Source organism: Triticum aestivum, chromosome 5B (genome assembly GCF_018294505.1).
Source record: "Triticum aestivum cultivar Chinese Spring chromosome 5B, IWGSC CS RefSeq v2.1, whole genome shotgun sequence".
NCBI lineage: Eukaryota > Viridiplantae > Streptophyta > Magnoliopsida > Poales > Poaceae > Triticum > Triticum aestivum.
Window position 1 is genome coordinate 594,967,752 of NC_057807.1, and position 12,808 is coordinate 594,980,559.

Genomic DNA, 12,808 nt, shown 5'->3' on the forward strand with positions numbered 1-12,808 from the left:
GATTATATCCGATCTAGCTGCAATGGAGGTTAAATATGAAGAGGAAGATACTGCTTTAATGTTACTTTGTTCACTGCCAAGTTCTTATACCAATTTTAGAGACACCATATTATACAGTCGTGATACTCTCACACTTAGTGAAGTTTATGAAGCTTTGAACTCTAAGGAGAAGATGAAATTAATGGTGCCTCATGATGGTTCGAGTTCATCCCAAGCCAAGGGATTATCTGTTCGTGGCAGGACAAAGGAGAAGAACTCCAATAATGGAAACAGAGGCAAAAGTAAGAACGGCTACAGAGGCCGGTCGCAATCCAGAGACAAGAAATATTGCAGATATTGCAAGAGAGACGGGCATGACATCTCTGAGTGTTTCAAGTTGCTGAATAAGGAAAAGAGGAAAGGTAACAAACAAGGTGAAAATTCTGCTAACGTTGCTCGTGATGATAGTTCCGATGATGCTCTTGTCGTTATTGCTGGATGTGCTGAGACCAATGATGAGTGGGTACTTGACACTGCATGCACTTTTCATATGTGCCCGCATAGAGATTGGTTTAATACTTTTGATTCCACTACTTCTGCTGGTTCCGTTTTGGGTTTTGATAATTCACCATGCAAGATTGAAGGCATAGGTTCTATTCGAATCAAGATGTTCGATGGCATAATCAGAACTTTGACAGATGTTCGGTATATTTCAAAGATGAAGAGAAATCTTATTTCTATGAGTGCCCTTGATGCAAAGGGGAACAAATATTCAGGTGGAGATAGTGTTTTGAAGGTCACCAAAGGTTCCCTTGTTGTGATGAAAGGTGACTTAAGTTCGACCAATGGTCTTTATTACCTTCGAGGTTCTACTGTTTCAGGTAACGCTACTCCAGTTGTTTCAAAGAATTCTGATTGTGATGCTGCTAACCTTTGGCATATGCGTCTTGGACATATGAGTGAACTTGGTTTAGCAGAGTTAAACAAGAGAGGTCTTCTTGATGGATATAAACCTGGTAAATTGAAATTTTGTGAGCACTGTATCTTCGGCAAGCACAAGAGGGTGAAGTTCAATACTTCAACCCATACAACTGAAGGTATTCTTGATTATGTGCATTCTGATTTATGGGGACCATCTCGCAAGAAGTCATTAGGTGGTGCAAGTTATATGCTGACTATTATTGATGATTATTCGAGAAAAGTTTGGCCTTATTTCTTGAAGCATAAATACGAAGCATTCTCAGCATTTAAGGAGTGGAAGATTATGATTGAGAGACAAACTGAAAGGAAGGTAAAGATACTTCGCACTGATAATGATATGGAATTCTGTTCTAAGCAATTTAAAAATTATTGCAAGTCTGAAGGCATTGTCAGACACGACACCGTTCCTTATACTCCTCAACAAAACGGTGTTGCTGAGCGTATGAACAGGACCATTATTTCCAGAGCCCGTTGCATGTTGTCCAATGCAGGTTTGCATAGGCGTTTTTGGGCTGAGGCCGCTTCCACTGCTTGTTATCTCATTAACCGTTCACCATCTATTGCTCTTAATAAGAAAACTCCAATTGAGGTATGGTCTGGTTCACCTGCTGATTATTCACAGTTGAGAGTTTTTGGTTGCACTGCTTATGCTCATGTTGATAATGGAAAGTTGGAGCCTAGGGCTGTTAAGTGCATCTTTCTTGGTTATAAGTCTGGTGTTAAAGGTTTTAAATTGTGGAATCCTGAAACCCAGAAGGTTGTTATTAGCAGAAATGTTATCTTTAATGAATCTGCTATGTTACATGATGTTTCATCTACTAATGTTCCCGTTGAGAGTGAACAGCAGCCTACTATTTAGTAGCCTACTATTCAGCAGCCTACTATTCAGGTGGAGCATGTTATTGATTCAGGTGATACATCTGGTAATGAAATTGTTGATGCACATGATGAACCCGTTGTTAATGATGATCATGTCACTCCCACTCCAATTCAGCCTATTGTTCCACCCAGTTGGAATCTTGCACGTGACAGAGTTAGATGGGGTATTAATAAACCTGACAGGTTAATTGAAGAGTGCAATATTGTTTCTTTTGCTTTATCTGTTGCAGAAGAAATTAAAGGTAATTCTGAGCCTTCTTCATATTCCGAGGCTATTATTTCTATGATAGTAATAAGTGGATGACCGCTATGCATGATGAGATGGAATCACTTGAAAAGAATGGCACTTGGGATTTAGTAAGATTACCTAGAGAGAAGAAACATATTCGTTGCAAGTGGGTTTTCAAGAGGAAAGAAGGTGTTTCTCCTAACGATGAGACAAGATATAAAGCAAGGTTAGTTGCTAAAGGTTATAGCCAGATTCCAGGTATTGACTATAACGAAGTCTTTTCTCCTGTTGTGAAGCATATCTCTATTCGCACTTTACTCAGTATTGTTGCCATGCATGATCTTGAGCTTGAACAATTGGATGTTAAAACTGCATTCTTACATGGAGAATTAGAAGAGGATATTTATATGGAACAACCTGAAGGTTTTTTTATTCCTGGAAAAGAAAAGCTTGTCTGCAAGTTAAACAAATCTCTTTATGGATTGAAGCAATCCCCTAGACAGTGGTACAAGAGATTTGACACCTTTATGCCCTCTCAAGGTTTCAGAAGGTCTAATTATGATAGTTGTGTTTATTTGAGAACTGTCAATGGTTCAACTATTTATTTGCTTCTTTATGTTGATGATATGCTTATTGCTGCAAAGAGTATGTCAGATATTGATGAAGTAAAGAAGCAATTGAGTAATGAATTTGAGATGAAGGATTTGGGTGCAGCAAAGAAAATACTTGGCATGGAAATATCCAGAGATAGACCGTCTGGAAAAGTATATCTAAGTCAGAAGGGATATATTGATAAAGTTCTTCGTCGTTTTAATATGCATAATGCCAAGCCGGTGAGTACTCCATTAGCTGCACACTTCAAATTATCATCAGCTTTATGTCCTAAGTCAGATTCAGATATTGAGTACATGTCTAGAGTTCCCTATTCAAGTGTAGTTGGTTCACTTATGTACGCCATGGTTTGTTCTCGTCCTGACTTATCATATGCATTGAGTGTTGTTAGTAGATACATGGCTAATCCTGGAAAAGAGCATTGGAGAGCAGTTCAGTGGATTTTCAGATACCTGCGTGGTACTTCTAATGCTTACTTAAAGTTTGGGAAAACTGGAGATGGACTTGTTGGTTTTGTTGATTCTGATTTTGCTGGTGATTTGGATAAGAGAAGATCGCTCACAGGTTATGTTTTCACCATTGGTGGTTGTGCTGTGAGTTGGAGAGCAACTTTGCAGTCTATTGTGGCTTGTTCCACTACTGATGCTGAGTATATGGCTATTTCTGAGGCTTGCAAAGAAGCTATCTGGTTGAGAGGTTTGTACACTGAGCTTTGTGGAGATTCATCTTGCCCTACCATATTTTCTGACAATCAAAGTGTCATATATCTTACCAAGAATCCAATGTATCATGAGAGGACAAAGCACATTGATGTAAGATATCATTATATTCGAGATGTTGTTGCTGAAGGTGATTTGAAGGTATGCAAGATAAATACTCATGATAATCCTGCTGATATGATGACAAAGCCAGTTCCGACCAATAAGTTTGAGCTTTGCTCAGGCTTAGTTGGTATTTCTCATTAGTCCTATGGACTTTGACGCACAAGGTGTTTATGCTGATTTGGATGGAGTTATTCACTTTCTTCGACTACTGGAGGGAATTTGGATCAAGGTGGAGATTGTTAAATTATGATCTAAATTCTAGTACCGTATTGGACTAGACGTAGTACATACGGTGTGGGCCTTTGCGTTGGTACCGACGCGTATGAGTACAACTCGTTTACTTGTCCTCCAAGGACTCTCATGTATTGCCCTCTTATATACCCCATGTAGTCGCACCTCAGACGGTCTGTCGTCTCGTGCTTGTAATACTCCTCCTCATAGTGATTGCGCCTTCATGCGTCCGTGGTTTTCTCCCGCAAGGGTTTCCACGTAAAAATACGTGTCTCTCTGTCTCGTTTATTTCTCGTTATTATCTAACGGACCTAGATGCTGGTATTCAATTTCTTGTAGAGTTTTGGTTTTTTGACTAGTCAGTCATGTTTTGTAAATATTCTTCCTAGTGCATCAGTTTTGATGTTGCTCCAATGAACTTATAACATTTTTTGCAAGAAGGGACGACCACTTCATCTAGCCGCGTCAATCTTCTTAATTTGGACTAGTGAAGGGAAGTAGGGTCTTACAATCTTGCCAGGCTAGTGAAAAAAATAACCCAGAGCGTAAAAACGTTTGAAGCAATGTTTAGAATGCACATCTTGGGGCTGATCGGTATTCCAACATTATAGGAGTCTCAGACTAGCTATTTCTAGGTAATCCCACTGATGCAGTCCAGTGAAGCCAGACGGGTGATAGGGAGACGAGATTCGTGGCAGTGACACTAGACACACTATGGATGTCATATCCTGAGTTCATAATTGTGTGACTGGTGTTTGTACGTTATCTCCTCCTGAACGTCCTACCATTTATAGAGGATCTGGCTAATGCCACATGACACACGGGTGAGGTAAGGGCGTGCATCATGTCTCTCTTCCTGATGCCACTCGTTCCCAAGGAGAATCAATGGAAGAAATGGAGGACGTGTGGCATGGTTTAGGCTTTAGTGTCAAGGCTTAACCAATTGGTTGGAAACTGATCTATTTTAACTCCATCCTACAAGCTCTCCCCTCGTAGAGGTATAGCGGACGAGTGATGACTAATCGAATAAGAGATGGATGGGGATGCAACAAGAGCAAGAGCCTCATATATAAGAGGCGTGACGCTAATTTGTCATGGGATGGAGTCAGCACTGGAATTATGTCATGTGATCTCCATGGGGCACATGTGGCCATTGATTGATGGTGGTATCCCTCGCGGTGGAAAAGATGAGACAAGAGCCTTTTGCCCGGTCTTAATATTTTTTACAACTATTCTAAAAAAAACAAATCATAGGTGTCACACGTGTGACACGAAACAATCTGGTCCTGATGTTTTTACAACTAAAGATGTAATCCAAGAAAAACTGAATCTTGCTATCCAAAAAGAAAGTTGCCATGCTTAACAACTAAAGTTATCATTAAACTTGACATTAAAACGTTTGGAGTTGCCATGTGTTCATGCCACATGTGTGACACTTATCAAGGTCCAAAAATAAATCTGCAACTAAAAGTTCAAAACAGAAACAGAAAGGGCTCGATACAAGGCCGGAAACGGCTGAAGTAAAGGTAACAAAGATACACACGATCCTACGGTAGCCCATGGACTGGTAGCCCACCTAGACGCAGAAGTGGCTCCCCTAGAAGACCAACTAATTGGGAGAGCAACTAACTAGAGATTACTCTTTGTAGAGGACCTCCGAGGGTCACTTTGTATTTTGATGCCGGGGGAGTACGTTATATGGGCGTCTAGCCGCCACTACATGTCACGTATCGGGTGTTTTAGGTTTAAAATGTGTTTTTTGTTTCTTTTTTCATTTTTGCCCGGTTTTTTCTAACATTCGTGGGTTTTTCTTTTTATGCGCGGGAAAAAATATGTGCTCCCACGAAGAATCACATATTTACTTTTCATGGAGACACAATTGTGCTTCTCGGAAAGAAAGAAAATTTATGCTTCCATGGGAAGCACAGATTTGCTTCCGCGAGATTCTCGGAAAGAGTAAAAAAATTGCGTCCCTTCCACGAGAAGCACATATTTGCTTCTCGTGGAGGCAAAAATTTGCTTCCGTGAGAAGCACATCTGTACTTCTTGGAAAGAGAAAATATTTGTGCCTCCATGAGAAGCACAAAATTTCTTCAGTGAGAAACACAGACGTGCTTCCTGAAAAGGAAAAAAATGATTCCACGAGAAGCTTATTTCCGTGAAAGGCACGGTTGTGCTTCTCGAAAAAGGAAAAAATGTGAAAAATTATTTCTTTTTTAATATTTTTCAAGTCATTCTTTTTTTGGTTGTCATTTTTTCTTTTTTCTTTTTTAGTGTTTTCCGGTCTTCTTTTTCTGTTTTTTTTCTGCACAAAAATTCATTGAAACCTACTAACACGGGATCTAGTTTTGAAGACCCCGACGTGAAAATCCAATGGTGAAAACGGTTCGGGATCTAGACACACAATTCAAGAGATAAAACATTTTGAATAAATGAATCTACGGAAAAGTAAAAGCTGTTAGGTTGCGACAAGTGGCGCACATACAATGCGCCAATTGTGAGCTTTTGAGAAGGTGGGAGTGACCTTTGCAAATGTTAACCCTTAACTCATGACTTCTATTAACTGGAGGTTACCCTTTGCCGGGAACTCCAAGGGTCACTTCTGGTGGCCTAGGAGCACACCAAGTGGTGCGTCCAACCGCCGCCACATGTCCCTAACCGGTGATTTTTTTTCTTCTGATTTTTTTCTATATGCGTTCTTGGGTTTTACATGGTTTTTTTGAGTTTTACATTTTTCTTAGAAACACACAAGGTAGCGTAGCCCAAGAACGCAGCCTTCTTTCCTAGCTCACTAGCTCATCCTGTTGGTTTTGATCTGACGGCTTAAACAGGCCAGTTAGATCTATTAGTTTAACAGAAAAAAAAGAGAAAGATAACGTTAATGAAAAGGCCCCACGCACCAACGTACGTGAGGTTTTTATCCCAACTAAGGCGCCCTGATCGGGGACACCCAAACCAACTGATGGTTTAGGTCCCCTGTCGCCAGCGCTACATAAAAGGGAACGGGAGAGGGTTGGCAGCCTGCGTGATCACAATTCTCGTACAGTTTCACTCCCCTCCCAATATTCTCTCACCCCATCCGATCAGGGGGGGCGCTGCAGCGACGGGAAGACCTACTCCAGCCGCCGCTCCCGTCCCCGGGCAGTGCCGGTGGCGTCCTGAGGGCATCAGGACGTTGAGGAGGACTTCTACCTCGACTACATCACCTCTGCATCAAGCCTGCACCAAGCAGGCGATCATGTCCACTGCCGTGACACGTAATGATCCCCTAAACCCTTCTCCGTTCATGTTTTAGGTGATCTAGATGCAATCTGTTCCTACTAATGGCATCCTAGAGATGCATAATTATTCCAACAATGGTATCAGTCGCCAAGTTTGATTGCAATAGGTCCCTATATTATTGATCTGTACATCAACATCAAGTTTAGATCAAGTCAGGTTTAGGATTCATGATCAAAGATTGAAAGTTTTAGCCCCTGGTTAGCCCTAAGATGCATGCTACTGTCTTGATGCCCTCTGTAAATCATCATGTTTTAATTCTCATATGCTACGGATCAGTACTCCCACCTACGTTCATCAATTCTAATTAATCTAAGTTAAGATCTAATGCTCACCTTCATGTTAAGTTGATTAAAATTGATCATGTTTAAGTCCTGTTTCCGTATGCATTATCGACACACAAGGCAGAGGGATACACGCACGTCAACAGTAGGAACCCCTCATGTTTAAGAACCCTAGATCTTTTCCCCAATTCGTAAGAACCCTAATTCTGCAATTAGGACTTTTTTTCCCCAAATCAAGCACTGATGAAAACGAATTGGAGAAGAAATGAGGAGAATCCTCACCTAATGCGCTGTGTAGCCGCCTCTTCCCTTCGGGGCCCGCATCGCGTCCACCGCGGTGCGAGGGCGGAGACGCCGTGACGCCGCCGTCCTCGGGACGACGCGCGAAAAGAACTTGAGCCGCTGCCGCCGTGCTTATGGACGAACGCCAGCTCGGCCTTGTGGTCGTGCTCGCCGCCGTCACCCCAAAATGGAATCCCGGGCGAGCATACCCCGCCCCTCGCGCGCGGCGTCAGCAGCCATGCTTGACGGAGGAGCGCGCCGGACTAAGTCCGCGGTACGCTGCTCCGGCGAGCGCAGCCGCATCGCCGCCTTGGCCGGTGCGCCTCGGGCCACCGTTGTCCGCCGTCGCCGCCCTCTGTAGCGATAAACGCGGGGGCGGAGGGGTCAGGGGAGAAAGTGACTAGGGTTAGGCCGGTCGGCATTTTTGTTCGGGCTCCAAGCCGCGCCGGCCGTCCGATTCGATCGAGCGGCTCACAGCGACGCGGAGCACTGCTTCGGGCCTTCGGGGGTTTAACGGGCCATATCCGGCCGCGGGCTTCAGCCCAGGTTGTCTCAGTCCAGCCAAAAAAAAAATACGCCACTGGACTGATCCGCATTTCGCACAGCCGTGGGATTCTTGGGCCAAAATCACTGTCGCCATTTTTTTTGTTTTTCCAGTGCGTTTAAGTTAATAGTTATTATGTTTTTGCACTGTTTAAAACAAAAAAATGCATAAAAAATATAATGAACACATTATTATTCTGGGTAAAATTGAACCAACGAGATATTTTATTCAGGATTTATTATGTGTTTTGCATGATGAACTTATTTAAGCATCAAATAATGATATTGTTTTTTTATGTTGATGCTTAAATTAATAATGACATGACCCTAATTTTATTTCGGACCAACGTTGTTTTATTATTATGAGTCATCACTTATGATATTTTAATTCCATGTTTTTTCTGCCCAACGGTGTTTTGACATGGAGTTGAAATTAAATACTTGGCATGTTTGTTTATTTACCAACGTAAATTTATAATCATGCAAGTTTACTTATGAACTTTTATGATGATTTCAGCTTCCGCTCCATTCCGGTCCGACACGATCGAACCACTTACGGGGAGTAACTTCCCTCGTTGGAAGTCCCAAGTCGAATTATGTTTGGGTTGTAATGAATTTGACTATGCCTTGAGGGAAGAAAAACCTGTGGCACCTGTGGCAGGTGTCACAGGGTATGCAGAACTCAAGAAGGAGTATGATGTTAAGATGGAAAAGTGGAATAAGTCCAACCATATTGCGCTTCTCATCATGAAAGCGACAATATCGCCGGACATTTCTGAAGCACTCCCTAAGAAAGATACTGCTAAAGATTTCCTCACTGAAATGGAGGAGCAATTTAAAGGCTCCGACAAAGTGTATGCTCATGAGCTTTTTGCTAAACTTCTTCAGAAATACACTATTGACGGAAATGTTAGGCAGCACATATTGAGGGTGGTAAATGCTTTCACCAAGCTTAAGGCTTTGGAGTGTTCTTTAAGTGAAGCCCTTCTTGTCATAATTATTCTTGAGTCTCTTCCTGAAGAGTTTGAACAATTTAAGGTCAACTATAACTCTCTAAAGGAAAAATGGCCACTCTCTGAGATGACCGCAAGGATCGTCCAGGAGGAAGAAAGGATCATGAGGCAGAAGAAAGACCATGTCTTTCATGTTGGCTCTAACAAGAGAAAGCATGACGGACAAGGTTTCCCTAAGCCTCAGAAAAGGCAAGTCAAGAAAGAAGGCACTAAGCCATTCAACCCTAAGGCATTCAAGGGTAAAGAAGCCGGTGGTTCTTCTTCTGCTCCTAGCAGCTCCACTGCTGGAGAAAATGCTTGTAACTTCTGCAAAGAGGAGGGACACTATCAAAGGGACTGCCCAGGCTTTCTAAAATGGATGAACAAAAGAGGTATTGATGAAATTACTTTTGTAGATGAATCTCTTTATGTCGATTTTTCTATAAAGTCATGGTGGATTGATTCAGGGGCAACCACTCACGTTGCCAACTCTATGCAGGGATTCGATACGATCCAAACTATAAGAGGAGGAACAAGAAAGCTTAAGGTTGCGAACGGAGTTGAGGCCGATGTTGAAGCTGTGGGATCTCTCACGTTGGAGCTACACACTGGCCACACTCTTAGATTGAATAATGTTCTTTATGTGCCTACCTTAAGTAGGAATTTGATTTCAGTTTCTTGTTTAGATGATGATATGTATGAGTGCCATTTTGGCAAGAAACAATTTGTTTTGATCAAATGTAATAAGAATGTAGGCATCGGTGTTAGACGAGGCCAACTATACATGTTATCTCTTAATAATGATTCAGTTATGCATGTGAGTGATGCAATTAATGTTGAGAAGAAATGGAAAGGAGTTAGTAATTCTTCGAAATTGTGGCATTGTCGTTTGGGCCACATTTCGAGGGGGAGAATGGAACGCTTAGTTAAAAATGAAATACTCCTCCCATTAGACTTCTCAGATGCAGACAAATGTGTCGACTGCATTAAAGGAAAATTCGCAAAAACAATTAAGAAAGGAGCAGTAAGAGCCACAGGGGTTTTAGAATTAATTCACACCGACATATGTGGACCCCTTAATGTTAAGTCTGTAGATGGTTTTGATTCATTCATTACATTCACAGACGATTTTTCCCGCTATGGATATATTTATCCCATACGTGACCGATCGGAAGCTTTGGAGAAATTCAAAGTCTATAAAGCGGAGGTTGAAAATCAACTGAACGCAAAAATCAAAGTTGTACGGTCTGATCGCGGGGGAGAGTATTATGGTAGGCATGCTCCTTATGGGCAGATTCCTGGACCTTTTGCCAAGTTCTTATCTGAAAATGGAATCATTGCTCAGTACTCAATGCCTGGTGAACCACAACAAAATGGTGTGGCCGAGCGCCGCAACCGCACCCTTATGGATATGGTGCGAAGCATGCTTAGTCACTCTAGTTTACCAGTAAGCCTTTGGATAGAGGCATTAAAGACAGCTGCACACATACTAAATCTTGCTCCAACTAAGTCAGCACCGAACACACCTTACGAGATGTGGGCGGGAAAGAAACCGAGCTTGAATTACTTACGGGTGTGGGGTTGCCCTGCTGAAGCTAAAGTTTTCAATCCACAACTTAAGAAACTGGATCCAAAAACAGTTAGCTGTTTCTTCGTTGGATACCCTCATAGGGGAAAGGGATATCGTTTTTATTGTCCAAGACACACCACCAAGTTTGTGGAGACTAGACAAGCGGTATTTTTTGAGGATAATGAGGTCACAAATTTAAGGGAGATCAATCTTGAGGAGAAGCGGGTTTGTGTACCATCCCCGACTATCCAAGAGATTGTTTTTCCAATACGAAGAAATGTGACATCTGATGATCCTGAATCTCACGGTTCAGTCTCTCAGTCAAATGGTGATCCAGAAACTAATAATGAGAATCCAAACACAAATGAGGATCTCCGAGAAAATAATGAAAATGATGATGTTCCACCACCACCTCCGCCCATGGGTAGACCACGGCGTGAGAGGAAGAAAGCCATATCAGATGATTATATCACTTTTTTGATGGAGGACATGAATGATATGGGAAAGGTGGAGGATCCAACCTCATATAAGGAAGCCATTAAAAGCGAAAATTCGTCCAAATGGTTGGTTGCCATGGAAGACGAGTTGAAATCTATGGGCTCAAACGACGTATGGGACTTAGTAGAAGTTCCCGATGGAGCTAAGAAAGTAGGCTGCAAGTGGGTCTACAAAACCAAGTATGATTCCAAAGGGAATGTCGAACGGTTCAAGGCAAGGCTAGTGGCAAAAGGGTATACACAGAGAGAAGGCATTGATTATAAGCAAACCTTCTCCCCTGTGTCAACCAAGGATTCTTTCAGAATCATAATGGCATTAGTAGCTCATTACGACCTAGAACTACACCAAATGGATGTTAAAACGGCATTTCTAAATGGTGACTTAAAAGAAGATGTTTACATGGCTCAGCCAGAAGGCTTTGTTGTGGAAGGAAAGGAACATTTAGCATGTCGTCTAAAGAAATCAATTTATGGCTTGAAGCAAGCTTCAAGAGAGTGGTACCTCAAGTTTGATAAAATTATCAAAACTTTTGGTTTCACCGAAAATGTTGTGGACAACTGCATATACGTTAAGTTTAAAGGCAGTAGGTTCACATTTTTAGTCCTATACGTTGATGACATATTATTGGCATGTAGCGATAAGGATATGCTACATGAGACCAAGAATTTTCTGTCATCCAGTTTTGATATGAAAGATCTTGGTGAAGCCTCGTATGTCCTCGGCATCGAGATTCATCGAGATAGGTCCAGAGGAACGTTAGGACTATCTCAAAAGGCATACTTTGAGAGAGTACTGAAAAAATTCAATATGCATAAGTGCTCACCCTCACCTGCTCCTATAGTTAAGGGCGATAAGTTTGGGACATTTCAATGTCCGAGGAACCAATGCGAAACTGATCAGATGAAGTCGGTTCCTTATGCTTCAGCTGTTGGAAGCATCATGTATGCTCAAGTATGTACACGCCCAGACTTATGTTTTGTAACCGGGGTGCTTGGCAGATACCAATCCAATCCAGGACCGGACCACTGGAAGGCCGCAAAGAAAGTCTTGCGTTATATGCAAGGAACTAAGGATTTCATGCTTACATATAAAAGAACTGATAACCTAGAAATTGTTGGTTATTCAGACTCTGATTTTGCCGGGTGCGTGGATAGTATGAGATCCACGTCAGGTTATATATTCACACTCGCGGGAGGAGCTATATCGTGGAAAAGCTCCAAACAAACGTTAACTGCTGGATCTACGATGCAGGCAGAATTTGTAGCATGTTATGAGGCCACCGGGCAGGCTGTATGGCTAAAGAATTTTATACCCGGACTTAAAGTGGTTGACAGCATATCTAAACCAATTTTATTGTACTGCGATAATGAACCAGCAGTTTTCTATACGAGTAACAACAGGTCAAGTAATGCTGCCAGACACATTGACATAAAGTATCGTGTTGTGAAAGATAGAATCCAGGATCAAACAGTTGATGTTAAACATATAAGAACGAAGCATATGCTTGCGGATCCGCTAACAAAAGGCTTACCACCCAGTATTTTTCGTGAGCATGTTGCCGGCATGGGACTACTGGAGGCCTGATGATTCTGGAATAAGAGGACCATTAAAATAAACCACTCCCC